The following is a 13,705-nucleotide window of genomic DNA, read 5'->3' on the forward strand; positions in this document are numbered from 1 at the left end:
CCAAATCTCTGGCTAACGCCCAAAGCACACAACCACGAGGCAGATTCTAGCCAAGAATATGAGCTTTGAATACCTGTGGGACGATATCAAAATGTCCAACATACATATAACTGGATCCCAGAAGAAGAAGAAAGAGAAAATAGGACATAAATAATAAAGAAATAATTTCCAATTCTTTTCCAAATTTAGTGAAAGACATAAATTTACGGACTCAAGAAACTCAATGATTCATGAGCAGGACATACACACATAAAATGATTAATATCATCAGATTCAAACTGCTGAATACCAAAGATAAAATCATGATAACAACAAGAGAAAAGAACACAAAACACACGGCTAAACAATGATTCAAAATATCACAAACTTCTCACTTGAAACTAAGATACCAGAGACACTGGTAAAACACTGAAAGTGATGGAACAGAAAGCTATCAACCAAGAATTCCACATGCAGAGAAAATAAACTTCAAGAATGAAGGCAATATAATGGCATTTTCAGAGGAAAGGAAATAATTGCCAGCCTGGAAGTCTATACCAGTGAAAATATCCCTAAAGAAAGAGTGAAATAAAGATGTTTTAAGACAAAGAAACATTGAAATAATGTACTGCCAGTAGATCTGTACCAAAGGAAATTCTAAAAAGCGTTCTTGGAGAAGATGAAAATGATCTCAAATGGAGCTTAGAAATGCAGAAAGAATTAAGAGTCACAGAAAAGATATGTGGGTAAACATAAATGAATATATAATGTAAAAACTATAATAATCATGTCATGGCAGTTAAATTATACACAGAATAAATATAAATGACAATAGTAATAAAAATCAGAAGTCAAATGAAGTTAAAGTGTTCTAAGGTCCTTGAATTTCTTGGGTGGAGGTAAAAGTACTGTTTTACATGTAGTATAATCTAACCTCTGCCAGTCAGACCTCCCCTTCAAGACTTAGGGACTTACTCCCTCAGCTGTCACCTCTCTTTAGGAGTTGCCATCAGCTGAAAAGGGCCACCTTGCCCAGTGACATGCCCCCTTCCCAAGGTGGCCTACATCCAATAACTGCTCAATGTGTGGATATAAAAGCCTGGCCTCTCACCCAAACTCAAGACAATGCTGAAAAGCCATCCCCACTTCCAAGATTCCCTGGAGAGAGCTTTAGTCTTTCATTCTAATTGCAGCACAACCCAACTTCTCCCTTTAACAAACCTGCTTCCTTTCCTTCCCTTCCACTGGTGTTAAGCCAAGAACATCTCCCCCAGTAAACTTTCTGAACAATAACTACATCTCAAAGTCTGTCTCCTGGGAGACCCAACCTGAAACAGTATATTAGGCTTTCATAAGTCTAGGAGATATGTTTAAATTCTAGGATAACCTCTAAAAGAGTACAAAAACAAAATATAAAATTAGCAAATTAAAAGAGGGGAAAAATAGAATAATAAAAAATAATCCAGGCCGGGCGTGGTGGCTCACGCCTGTAATCCCAGCACTTTGGGAGACTGAGATGGGTGGATCACTTGACGCCAGGTGTTTGAGACCAGCCTAGCCAACATGGCAAAACCCCATCTCTACTAAAAATACAAAAATTAGGAAGGCGTGGATGGTACACGCCTGTAATTCCAGCTACTCGAAAGGCTGAGGCACAAGAACTGCTTGAACCTGAGAGGAGGAGGTTTCAGTGAGCTGAGATCGTTCCACTGCACTCCAGCCTGGGCAACAGAACAGAGACTCTGTCTCAAAAATAACAATAATAATAATAATAATAATCCAAAAAAGGGCAAGAAAGGAGACAAAAGGGAACATAGAACAGGTAGGAAAGAAACAAATTAACCAGATGACTGTTAAACTTATGAAAAGACACTTAACCAGTAATAATCAAGAAAATGCAAATTAAAGCAATGCCATTATTCATCCATCAGATTTGGAAAGATTTAAAGAATGATACCATCCAGCACCAGCAAGAATTCCAGATTATGGACTCTTTCATATATTGCTAGTGGGAATGTAAACTGTTACCACCATTTGTAAAAGCAACTTGGTAATATATATTTAAATTAAATATTCATTGACCCTTTGTAGCAGAAACTAACTATTCAAAAAATCGTTTCCTCTTGTTCTGGGCACACCAACACTACATTTTCCAGATTCCTCTGTAGCAGACAACTGAGTCCTAGCTCAGGTATGACACTACATTCACTTGTTGAAGGTGGCAAAGCCTCTGCAGCCTGAACCTGGAGTGATTATGTGTAGCAGAGACCTCTGAGTACCTGAAACTAATGTGGACTATTTTACTTTTATTATGTTTGAAATATGATATATTCTAGGGTCTATTTGTTATAGCAGTTAGCTTGCTCTAACTTATATCCTTTGACCCAACAATATTACTTACAGGCATCTGTCTTTAGAGGTAAAAGTATAGAATACATATGACCCTTTGTGTAAGGAAACATATGACCAGAGCAACCTGAATGTTCATTAGTAAGAGAAAAGAGTTGCATCAGTTATAATACATCCATACTAAGGAATATTATGCAGCTATTAGGAGTTATCTCTGTGCATACTGACCTGGAGAGACTACCACAATGATTAAGGGAGAAAAAAACCAACATGATACAAATGCTTAATATAATTTCTTTTGTAAGAAAAGAGAAACTGACCCCAAAAAAATGGCATACACATGTGTGCATATATTTGCGTGAGGATGGAGAAAGGTATGCAAAAATGTGAATCAAGTTTTTAACATTAATTATCTCAGGGATGTAAGAATGAGCAAATACAGGCTATGGGAAAGAAAAAATCAATAACAGAACGGAAGCCTATCTCAGTGTAATACTGAATGAAAATGTAGAATATAAAATTGAATCATTAAATATTAAATCAAATATGTAAAAATTAAATATATATGTATGTAGAGAAGATAATATCAACTTATATAAAATTCACTTTTGTCTTAAATGTTAATATTTTAATGTTACTTTTATAATTTAAAAAAACTGAAGAAAAAAAAGGAACAGGCTTAACCCCTACCTGGACTGGGGTTTTTATGCCACATAGTTACCATTTTTTTAAACGGACCAGCCTGGATTTGAGACTATGTATTGGTGTTGGGGTTGCATGAGTGTCTTGTTGAGCCCAAAAGTCCACAATTAGTATGAGGGTGCAGTTTTCCCTGAAAAAAAAAAAAAGTCCCCATAGTCAGTCATCCCAGGTAGAGTTCAAATCTGGAATAGGAAATGAAGGCGTGAGAGGCAAGCCTTAGACTAGAATGACTTCTTAAACTTTAATGTTCTTACAAATTGCCTAGAAGCCTTACTAAAATATAGATTATATTTCAGTGGGTCTAGGGCAGGGCCTATGATTCTGCATTTCTCATAATTTCCCAGGTGATGCTGATGCTGCCAGTCCTTGGACCACAATTTGCACAGCCCAAGGACTAGTGTGAGGGAAATCTTCCTACTCTCTCTGGGGGCAGAAGCAGGGTACAGGGAGCAGGGGGTGAGGGGTTAGCTAAGTTGCCCCAGACAAAGCAGTAGTAAGACCGGGAGCTAGGCTGCCAAGACACTCTGAAGATGGCCTGAGCCATGCATGCCTCAGTTGCGAGCTGTGCATATGCACTTCCCCTCCATCAACCTCGAACCTTCTGTGAAGTCTTGTTAAAAGTTACATCCCAGGCTCTGCTGCATTGTCAGGAATTACAAGTGATAATTCCTGGAAAGACTAATCAGATGCTTATAATGAAGTGTCAACAGTAACAGCTGGGTCTGTTTCCCCTGAGGTCAATATAGTGGTTACAAAGGTCTCCCCAGCAGGAGGAGCCCTGGTGGCCTCTGTTCAGGTGGTATGAGGAGCAGGAGCTGCCAAATAGCACCCTTGATGGGAGAAGAACTGAGGCCATTTCTGAACAGGGAGCAGCACTCTGGCATATCCACCAAGTAAAAATGAACCAAGCTAAAATGGCTTAAGCAATAAAAGGGGGTTATTTTTTCAGGTAACAAAGAGTCTGGAAGTCAAGCAATTTCAGAGTTGGGTGGTTCTCAATCCAATGACACCATTAAAGGCCCAGGGACTTTCTGTCTTTCTGCTCTCCTCTCCCAGGCATGTTGGCTTTTGTCTCAGGCTGTCCCTTCTGTGGCCAGATGACTGTGGATATTTTAGGCATCACAAGCTCACACAACACGTAAGACAGAACACCCCTTCCTTGTATCCCTGGCAAAGATAACTTCCCAGAAGCACCCTCTTTCTCCAGTCCTCCTTACAACTCATGAGCCAGAACTGCACTACCTGCCAAGTTCCTCTACCAACCACTGAACAGGGAAACAAGATTCCCTTGCTTGGCTTACAGGAATAAGATGCTCTCTCTTTATGTGAGTGGGGTCAGCTTCCTGAACAATGCAGCTGCCTGGTACCCAAACAAAACTGTGGTCTGTGAGCAGGAAAATACCTGGACTGGGGACATGTACTGGTGTTGGGGTTAGATGCGGGAATGAATTTAGGAAAAGCAGACAGTGGTGTCTTCCATTCCTGAAAAACACCCATAAATACATGGAAGGTTCTTTGAGGGGTGTTACTTTCCATCAATAAAGGCAGTAGGTGGTCAAGACACCATCCTGCAGTCATAAATCAACCCTGGAAGACAAAGGAGAAGAAAAATCAAGGAAGTGGATAGAGATCAAGTTTCACCAAAAACTATAAAGATCCAAACAAAGGGCCCCATGTGAACTATGCACATTCCTACTTCAGTGCTTTTACCTGTGCAGTCTGAACTGCCTCACCCCTACACACACACACACACACACACACACACACACACACACCCCTACCTGGCACACTCTCTTGTCTTTTATCACAGACCTTCATTCCCTCCATTTCAAGTCTGTCACACCTCAGAAACTTCTCTAACTAGTCCAGCCTACAATAATTTATCCATTCTCTGTATTCCTTGAGCATTTGTAGTCTGTAACACACACGCTGTCATTTAACTATGGTGTGCATATTCTGGAACTATTAGTTTATATACATGATTATAACAGGATGTTAAAATGGAACTCTTTCTGACTCCTCTAGAGCACCTGGAAAATAGGTGTCAGCTATCCTCACTTTCCAAAGCAAGATGTTAAACCATCTATGCAAGAATTCCAAGGAAAAAGTCTCACAATTCTGAATGTTCTCACCACAAAGAAATGATGTGTTTGAGGTGATGGATATGGTAATTATCCTGATTTGATCATTACACAATGTATACATGTATCAAAACATCACACTGTGCTCCATAAATATGCACAATTATTGTGTCAATTGAAAACATAATAAAACTTCTAAAAAATGAGGAAAAAATGGTCTGAGAAACAGTTTTGTGACCATTGTCCTTAATGGTATAAAATGTTGAAACTGAGCAACTTGGGAAATAGATGTTTTCATTCTCCTATTAGTGTGCTTTCTGTCTTAATGTCCCCTTACAGGATTGGATTCAACTGCAAGTGAAAGAAAACACAAAACAAATGACTTCTAAGAGAAAGAACTGTATTCCTCTCTCATGTAAATATCTAAAGTAATGGCTCAAGGCTGATACGGTGTATCTATCCACATTGCCACCAGTAAGAAAGTTGAAAGGAGAAAGGTCCAAGTCCTCTTAAGGATACTTCCTGAACACTGCACACACAGTCTTTACAGCCCACTGGCCAGAACTGAGTAACATAACTAACCCCAGTTACAAGGAGGACTGAGAAATGTAATCTTTATTCTGAAAAGCCATATGCCCAGCCAAAAGTCTAAGGCTACATCACTGTGGAAGATACAGTGAGGAAACTAGGTGTTTCTTCCATAATCCACCTCCTTTTTTTTTTTTTTCTTGAGATAAGGTCTCGCTCTGTCACCCAGGCTGGAGTGCAGTGGCATGATCATTGCTCACTTCAGCCTCAACCTCTCAGACTCAAACAATCCTCCCACCTCAGACTCCCAAGTAGCTGGAACTACAGGTTCACATCACCATGCTCGGCTAATTTTTTAGTTTTTTGTAGAGAGGGGATCTCACTATGTTGCCCAAGCTGGTCTCAAACTCCTGGGCTCAAGCAATCCTCTCTCCTTGGCCTCCCAAAGTTCTGAGATTACAGATATGTGTGTCTAGCCCCTACCTCTTTAACCCTAAAAATATCCATGTGCACCCGTCTTGAAATACATAGAACATACCCATCCTTTCCATAAAAGAAGGCAATGACCCAACCAGTAACTGCATTCAGCTTAAACCCAGAGCGTATGACTAGTGCCCAGTCCTCTCCATCAGGCCCAGATGCAGCTCTTAGTGGTCAGGTGATCTATACGCTAATAGTAAGTTATCTTCCCATCACATACCTAAAATTAAAATGGTAGAGAAGAAACAAAACAACAATTTCTAAAGACTCCCATTTGGAAATGGGGAGAAGGGGAAATGCCCAGAAGTCACTGGCCCATAACTATTATCATATCCCACTGGGCAGGAATAGCAAAGGCTCCTGTCCTTGATAGTGAAGTCACTTCCTTGGTTGGACACTCTGGCAGCTTCTCGCTCTCCTTTCTGAGAATAATTCCCTTGTCCATTCGCCCTGGCTTTTCCCTCTGGAAGTTTCTCCTTTATCCATCATCCTCTTGACCACATCTGAAATGGGCCTTGGAGGGCACACACAATCTCCTTTCACACACTCTTCCTGCTAATGCAGTCTCTGGAATACAGGCATTACTCTACAGATTGCTGCTCACAGGCTTTTTTGTTTCCAATATGATTCCCTCAAACTTTTAGTAGGCTTCCAGTTTATCTGTTTCCATGTGTGAAAAGCCACAGACAACAATGTCATCTAGACACAGCATTTAAGCCTAAAGTCTCAGGCTTTTTACTTACTGGCCAGTGTTCAGCCACATCTCTCTCTTTCTCAACATAGTAGCAACTGAAACAAAAGGTTTGCTAAGATTTGATTTTTGCAGCCAGCTAAGCTGATTCCCATGATGGCAGAGAACTCTTAAAGTAAATTGCTTGAAGAGGGTTTGGGGCCACAGTACTACATGTTAGCGAGGCTGCCATTTTGCAGCCACCTCTTGGGGCTGCTTCAAGTCGGGGTACAGACACAGTTAGCTTAATTAACACTTCAAACACCTCCAAATTGCTAGACTCTCAGTCAAATTAGAGTGCAGGCTACATCACAGAGCGCCTCCCCTAGCAAAGCGACATTTCCCTCCACATCTGCTTGTGGACTAACTAGCTCTCAGCTGAATTCAACTCTTTCCTGTAGGACTTTGCTAAAAGCAGCAAAAAGCTGCCCGACCACCAACATTCTAGCCTTTTTCTACTATTTTCACTAACACGTGGTCTGCCTTTTGAGGTATAGCAGATGCAATTTGACCTAATGTTTTGCTACCATCTAATGGGAGTGACCTTCTTCCTATTCTGCAACATCTATGTTTCTGCAGCCTATCATCTTCCCAAGCTAATGCTCAGCACTCCATTTCAAAACAAAATTCTGAATTACTTAGTATTAGGTTCAGTCGTGTCAGACAACCCATAACAATAGTGGATTTGTTTGTGGGTTTTTTTTCTTTTCTTTTTTTTTTAGATGGAGTCTCGCTCTGTGGCCCAGGCTGGAGTGCAGTGGTACAATCCTGGCTCACTGCAACCTCCGCCTCCCTGGTTCAAGTGATACTCGTGCCTCAGCCTCCCAAGTAGCTGGGACTACAGGCACACGCTGCCACACCCAGCTAATTTTTTTGTATTTTTAGTAGAGACAGGGTTTTACCTTGTTAGCCAGGATGGTCTTGATCTCCTGACCTCGTGATCCACCGGCCTCGGCCTCCCAAAGTGCTGGGATTACAGGTGTGAGCCACTGCACCCAGATTTTTTTTTTAACCTCTGAACTTTTCACTGGCCTCCTGCTCCCCAAAGGGTCCCCGGGTTCTGCTGACTTAATGTCTCAGAACTTTGGTGTCGTTGGTCTCAGACCCCACTTTGCCATCCACTATCCGGCAGGTGGTAGTCTTTTGCATAGTTTGCATGGAGTTGATGCTGTCCAGGGCATCACCAAGATTGAAGTCCTCGCCATCTTCCAGCAGGTGGCGGTAGGTGGCGATCTCAGCCTCTAGCTTGACCCTGATGCTCAGCAGGGCCTCGTATTCCTGGGCCTGGCACTGTCCCTCTGCCCGGGTCTGTGCCAGCTCTGGCTCCAGGTGCAGCAGGATCCTGTTGAACTGCTCCATCTGCAGGGCATAGCAGGCCTCCACCTCCCTCAGGCCATTCTCCAAGCTAGCCTTCAGATTTCTCATGGAGTCCAGGTTGATCTCCAAGCAGCTCCATGAGCATCATCTCAGCAGCTCCAACCTCAGTGGACTGCATGGTGACTACCATGATACTCTCCTCAATCTGCTGAGACCAGTACTTGTCCAGCTCCTCTTGGCTCTTCCAAGCCAGCTCATCATATTGGGCCCGGATGTCTGCCATGATCTTGGCAAGGTCCTGAGATTTGGGGACATCTACCTCCACAGTCAACCCAGAGCTGGCAATCTGGGCTTGTAGGCCTTTTATTTCCCCTTCTTAGTTCTTCTTCATAAAGAGCAGCTCCTCCTTGAGAGCCTCGATCTCTGTTTCCAGCTGCAGCGAGTGACATTGGTGTCATCAATGACCTTGTAGAGCCCATGGATGTCGCTCTCCATAGACTGATGCATGGCCAGCTCTGTCACATACTTGACTCTAAAGTCATCAGCAAGATGGGCATTGTCGACTTGCAGAACGATGCAGGCATTGTCCACAGTATTTGTGAAGATCTGAGCCCTCAGGTCCTCCACGGTCTTGAAGTAATGGCTCCAGTCTCTGACTTGGGGTCCCTTCTTCTCCAGATGCTCCCGGATTTTGCTCTCCAGCTTCCGATTCTTGGTCTCCAGTCTCCTCACTCTGTCCAGGTAGGAAGCCAGGTGGTCATTCAGGCTTTGCACATTCTCCTTCTTGTTCTGGATGTCTCCATCCTGCCAGACCCCTGGCCATCCCCACAGCCAGGGCCCCAGACCCTATGCCACCCCGGAAGCTGGTGGAGGGGGACATGGAGATCTGGGAACCAGAGCCCCCAGCCCCTGCAGAGACACTGGTCATGCTGCTGACTGGCCGGGCGTCTTAGCTGGGCACCTGGACAGAGCCCAGGGACCGGTAGTTGGTGGAGAAGGTGGAGCAAGTGGTGAAGCTCATACTGTCCGGGGAGGAGAGAGAGAGGACAGGACTCAGGCTTTACCGGTGACAAATAGTGGGTTTTCAAGATGGAAGTTTATTTCTCTCACACATGCAAGTTTCAGTAGTCAGCGTGTGTATGACTCATCGGGGGCCCAGGCTGCTTCCTGCCTACTGCCCAACCTCCTCAACATGCTGCTTCCACTTCTGCGACCAAGATCTCAGCCAATTGCCTTCCATTCAGTGGGAAAGTGGGTTGAGGAGAAGACCATGCCATCTCCTTTTAAAGATATTTCCTGCAAGTTGCCTACACTGCATGTACCCAATATGCCATTGATTAGAATTTAGTACCATGACAATGGGACTCAATACGCCATTGATCAGAGTTTAGTCTCATAGTGGTTAGCTGTAAGGGAAACTGAGAAATGTCTTTATTCTGAAAAGCCACATTCGCAGATGAAATTCACTCTATCACTGTAGGAAAAAAAATGGAAAAAAAAAATTGGGGGACAAGTAGTGTTTCTGCCAAAGTGGTATTTCCCCTCACCTCAAACCTGGTGGAATGAGCTCCCAGGAGACAAAATAGAGCTTGTTCAAGGTCCCCTGAAGTCTGTGGGGTACCAGAGGGTGGTGCCGCCACGCTGGATGAATGACCCTAAAGGGAAAGGGTGGGTAGCAGGGCTGAAAGCAGAGAGAGGAGAGGAGGGCCTGCATGACTGAGGGAAAGCCAGCCTGGCACCCTCTTAAGGGACTTTGTCTAAGATGGCCTCCTGGGGGCCACTGGGACACAGCAGAGTCTCTCTGTGTGAGTCAGATTACTGGAAAACCAAAGAAACTGCAGAGAAGAGACTCCCAGAGATGAAAGGCAATCTCCGAAGAATATACAAATTTTTGCTTCTGTCCCCAAAGCAAATCAACTTCAAATTTCTCCCACAGCCAGAAGAAGCCATGTCAGGTGGCATTGATGCCAGTCACATGAGACCCTCCCAGCCATTACCTGTCCTCCTCTCCTACCCACCCCAACCTCAGAGCAGTCAGCAACATCGGTGAGCAAGCTGGCTAGGAGGAAAACACTTGTAAGGTCAGGTGAGAAGTCAAGGCTTCCCAAGTCTTTCTCCCTAACTCAGAATTGTAGGCCAGAGAAAGAGAACAGGAGAGGTTTTCATTTTAAATAGAATTGGAATTTTTCATGATTTATCTGGAATTGCACATTTCATTTCTGTGGTTCTCAACCCTGTCTATCCATCTGGAATTCCTGGGTAGCTTTAAAAATACTGATGTCTGGGCTTCATCCTCAAAGATTTTTTTTCAATCACCAAAGATTCTTATTTCACTGGTCTTGGGGGTAGCCTGGGCATCAATATTTTTTAAGAGCTGCCCAGCCAATTCTGATGGGCCGCCTGGGTTGAAAACCACTGTGATAATATTGAATTACGAACATTTTTGCAAACAAAAGATCCTGGAGTAGCCAGAAAAGTGATGGAACTTTCTCTAGATCTGACCCAGGGAATGGAGAGCTAACCCCACAGCCCAGGCTTAGAAGGAAAGGATGACAACATTTTACAACTGCATCTGCAGGAGTCCTCACTTTCAGTCTAACAGTTATATAAATCCTACCTCTGCAAAATCAGAAGCCTCTTTGGGGCAAAGGCCATGACAGGATTCTATGGAGTCTGCACACTGCACTGCACTTGCTACACCCATGGCAAGAGCTTAGTATATGCTTGTTGTCCTGTTGTTAACCTCTGACCTCTGTGCTGGGATAAATCAAAGTGTCCTTTCTGATGCACTAAAGGCAAACTAAGGTGACTCCAAGAGAGCCTTAAACTATGTCTTGGAACTAATGAAGAAGACTAAAAAATGCATAAGATATAGTTATTATTATGAAGTGGCTAGAAATCTTCTATCAACCTATGACCAAATTCCATGGCCCAGATTATGACTTCTATATTGAAATTGTCCCACATTTAAGCAAATTATTGTCTCACTAACCTAAGGAAAGGTCTTCCAGACGGCTAAAATCACCAACATTGCATTGCAGATTTAAGGAGTAGGTTTTGGTGTCTAGGAATGCTTGAAACCTACCCGGTTTAGCGAAGCTGATCCAGTTGATTAAGTCAGAACATACCCCTCCATCTCTGTCTCATTCCCGCATCTCCTAACCTGAGGTAGAAGGCAGTCTTACTGTTCACACCATCACCACAACCACCATCCTCAGTCATGGGGAATCCTGCCCCACTAAAAAAGTCAAGGCACAATGACAGAATGCAGGAAAAAGCCAAGAACTTGCAAAACCACCAGCTGACCTCCAGGAACAGCTTTAGTCAACCAACCCAGAAATGTCACATCCCAAAGTAGAGGCCTCCAGCATCAGGATTCCACCAGAGATGCTTCTCGAAATGTTCCCGATTCCCCCAAGCCCATGTTTATTGTACAACTCCGTCAAACAGGCAGGGGCTGATTGCCTAATGCATCGTGCGCCAAGACTCGACACTTGAGAAATCACCTTTTCCTGTGGGTGGATCCTGAAGCTTAATATCAAGAGAGCCTCCTTTCCATAACCTACAAAGAAAAAGCAAATACTGTGAAGCATGTGCTAGTATGAGAATGGGCCTTCTCCATCACTACCTGTTATCTTTTGTCTGATTCAAGGACGTTTTTTAACCTAGAAATAAAATGCATTCCACCATGAGCCCGAACCCAGAGAGAAGTCTGCTTAAACCACATTTGATGAAAAGAGGTTTCCAATCCCAATATATTTTTCTAGACTTTTTCCAGCAGAGAGAAGCCCCCACATGAAAGGTAAGTTCAACCAGAGATGAAGTCCCTTGTTCATTCAGACACGAAAAGCTTCACCCTGTTGCCCTCCCCTGCAACATTATGTCATCCTCAGGAAGGTCAGTTACCTTCCAGAGGGATCCATTTAAAAAGTTCCCCCGGATACTGGCAGTGCTGTTTGCAACATCCATATTTTACCCTTTAGAAGCCCCACTTGCCATGCATTCTATTCTGGGTTGTTCCAACAGCACCAAGCCATGAGCCCCCGTCTTCGGTTTTAATCAGGTATTAAACACTGGAACATTAGACAAGCGAAGCATTTGATGATGACGATAACGAGTGGCCCATTAAAGGTAATTTTTTTTAAGTTAATGAGTTCTCCCCAAAGAACAGAGCCACGTACTGTACTGAAAAATGTCCGTAGGACGTACTGCGCTTTCTCGTTATTTATTTAACTTTATGTGGATGCCATAAAACTTCTTTATTTGCTTTCAGTTAGCCCATAGGTTTTGACAAGATAAATTTTTATTTAGGTCTTTGCCGAGCTACAATCAGAAACAGGAGACTCACTTTCCAAAGCCAGGGTGATAGATGGATTAATCAAAGTACTCCCCACCCTCCTTTCCTTCCAGCAACCACAGGGATCCACAGACGGAGTTTTTCCTTAATTAGAGAAATTCAGCAACAAGGTGATTTATCGATGATGAATCTGGCAGGCCTTTTCATTGTGCGGTTACTTTTGGCCACTGTTTGAAATTTACCAACATAAATAAAGCCTCTCCATGACTAAACAAAGTTAAAGTAGCAATAAATTGAGCCTGCCACGTACTCTGGGCTAGATCCGAGGTCAACATAAATACCAGAATGCCTTGGCTGTGACACGCTTGATACGATGACATCATGTACTTCCAAACAGATACAGCCCAGCGCAAGCCAAAGCGAAAACCTAATACAATTCCCCTAAATGAATCAAATTGCAGCGGTCTAGACTCGGCTGCGCTAAGTATTCGACTTCCTTGTTCTCCGCTGTCAAGCAGTCGCATTAAAAAATAATCTATACGCTGTTCTAAATTTTGCTTTTTCTGCATGATTAAATTTTGGCAGGAGTAAATCTCTGTTATTCTCACTCCCCAGGAATGTTTGGAAAGTTACTAAAAATTCAGGATTTATCAGCTTAAGGTCCACCTGCTGTGATGGGATCCTGCAGCCGGCCTGCCGCTACCCTCAGCGGGAGACAGGACACTGAGTGTTCATACAGGAAGAGGGGTGAAACTCTGCTCACTTCACAGAATGGCTCAACGCTGGCTTCTCTCCCAAGGGACTTGCTCTGCCCACATTTAGCAACAGGCTGTCATGAAAGCCTTCATGAAACAAGAAAGTCAGCTAAACAGGGGCTCAATGCACTCCAGCCCTGTTACTACTAAGAGATGAAAGGGGGAAGAAACCTTTCAGAACGCACATGCAGGACAGCGAATTAAAAATGGAGAAAATCTAATAACTAATTGGTGAAACCATAAAAGCTGCCATAAAAGACATTTTCCTTAAACTACTTTACACAGGGCTGTATAATTTTATGTCACTTTTTATTTATGTTGCCGTAATGAAAGCTGTTCTGGGAGCTGAGGAGCTTGGGAAGAAAGAAATTGAACTACTTTTTAAAAGGAGGGGAGAAGTCCATTTACAGGGCTTCAAACAAGATTCCTTTTGAAATATAGCGGGATTGGGGAGGAGAACCTATTTACTTCCAAAAGCCTCTGAGCA

At 43.2% G+C, this 13,705-nt stretch overlaps 1 pseudogene; it reads right to left on the bottom strand.

Annotated features, from left to right (window-relative positions):
- Positions 1-7,917: 7,917 nt before the first annotated feature.
- LOC116483676 (keratin, type I cytoskeletal 18-like) lies at positions 7,918-9,217 on the bottom strand (annotated as a pseudogene).
- Between the last annotated feature and the right edge of the window lie 4,488 nt (positions 9,218-13,705).

Source organism: Hylobates moloch, unplaced genomic scaffold (assembly GCF_009828535.3).
Source record: "Hylobates moloch isolate HMO894 unplaced genomic scaffold, HMol_V3 SCAFFOLD_15, whole genome shotgun sequence".
NCBI lineage: Eukaryota > Metazoa > Chordata > Mammalia > Primates > Hylobatidae > Hylobates > Hylobates moloch.